Raw genomic sequence first — 1,947 nt, 5'->3', positions numbered from 1 at the left:
TTTGCAAATGGTCCGGACGCGGGTTTGGACACAGGCTTGTTAAAAAAAAATATGTTCGTCGGTACCGTATAGATACACTAAAATAAAATAAATAGACAGAAGGCTATGGCCTATGAGACTTTCAGAGTTCAGAGTCAGACTTGAGTCTATAATAATATTTATGACTCGCGTCATTCGTGTGCGGGGTGTGAGCCACCGACTGACGGCTTTATTTATAAATAAAAATCACAAAAACCGAGAATTGTTTATGGCTAACCCCCCCCCCCCCCAAGTAGCGCCCTGTATCGCCGTATAGTACACACTCCATACAGCCTTACTAATGCCACGGTGCCACGGACGACTACGGTGCCACAACAAGTTTATTAGTTTAGGCGTCATCCAGACATATCAGAAATTCATAATACATATTTCAAAGAGCAATAGAGTATGCCGGTAAAAATAACTTAAAATTGTAGTGTGCGTCAATATAATTATGCGTGTTGAAGAAGACTAAGCTGTTGCAGAGATTTACGCCAGGATAGGAAGTGCTTTCTCGATGTCCAAATATAACTGGATCAGCTAATTGACGAGCGTCGACATGTATCATCACGATAAATTGTGGCGTAGTATACAATTGTAGCTTGTCACAGTTGTTGATTTGGGTATTTCAGGGATGATGCTCACATCGATTTAAATAATTCACTGCAATTTAATGAGTTTTTGTTGTTCCAATATATCCGCAACGAGATACACATCTATATCGCATAATTTGGGTACATAATGCAAAATAAAATAAAATTACACACTAGATGTGCTCAAGATACATAGTCATCTGAAGCAATTGAGTGCTGCTACCTTTCGAAGAAGTGTCGGATATGTGCATATACTAAAGTATTTGACTGCATCATCTTGATAGATGGCGATATGAAGGTTAATGGATCTTACGGCCAATATAACGACGATTACCACACGGTATCACTACACAGGTGCTTCAAAAGGTTCTACGGATATGAAAGATAATAAAATAGCGTTCACAAAAAGTGAACTACAAGATGTGGCATTGTATTCCATTATCTTTATTGTCGCGCAAGAAGGCGAGTTGGCTTTGATAATTAGATGCAGTGGTAGACGAACAACAATTTATCTCTATAGTCACAAGGCGTAGAAACACAAAGGCAATTTGATTGGATACGAAGGTTTCGCGGTCACCATATTTATCGAATAAAATCAGTATCATACACAGTTCACACATAACTACGCCAAAAATAAAAAACGTACCTAGCCATAGGTGCGGTTCCTTACTATATTTTTAACTATTATTTTTACTCAATAGCGTGTCTCGGCCTTATTTCGCTGTTCCGACAGAAGAATTGCAGTGAACACTCAACAGTCACTCTAATATAACCCCATACGAACTATATTTAAATAATACATTATCCTAAATAAACTTATTGTCAAAATCTACTAGATAATGTTTATCGAATTTCTAGAGGCGCACAGTTGACCGTGCGGAACCGCAAGCACTTGTGAAATATTTTCGCATCAGCTGCCAAGAGACCCTTGTTGGGCTATCCAACTTCAGATTCACCTGCATTGATAAAGCCTATGAATTTCCAAGCTGAACTACGAAAACGGATATAAGATTATCATCGAGACAACCACACATATACAGCAATACAGTGCATATTACAAACACTTTTCAAACCCTCAGCAACCCTCGGGTGAAGCTGCGCGGCCAAGATGAAAGGCGACGGACGCGTTGATTGCGACAGCGGCAGCGACGTTGACACTGGAAAAGTCTCGATGTCGAAGTTTAGGTACATAAGTGACATTTTTTTCTCGTACTTTCAATGTTTGTCGGTTAAAATAGGACTCCCATTTGAACAACAGTGTATACGTGGGTGGTAAATGGCTGTTATAATGTACTGACGAACGCAAATGTACTTACGTATACAATTGTATGACTTT

The sequence above is a fragment of the Sphaeroforma arctica genome (assembly GCF_001186125.1).
Source record: "Sphaeroforma arctica JP610 unplaced genomic scaffold supercont1.902, whole genome shotgun sequence".
Lineage (NCBI taxonomy): Eukaryota > Ichthyosporea > Ichthyophonida > Sphaeroforma > Sphaeroforma arctica.
Note: the sequence above shows the minus strand (reverse complement) of the source record.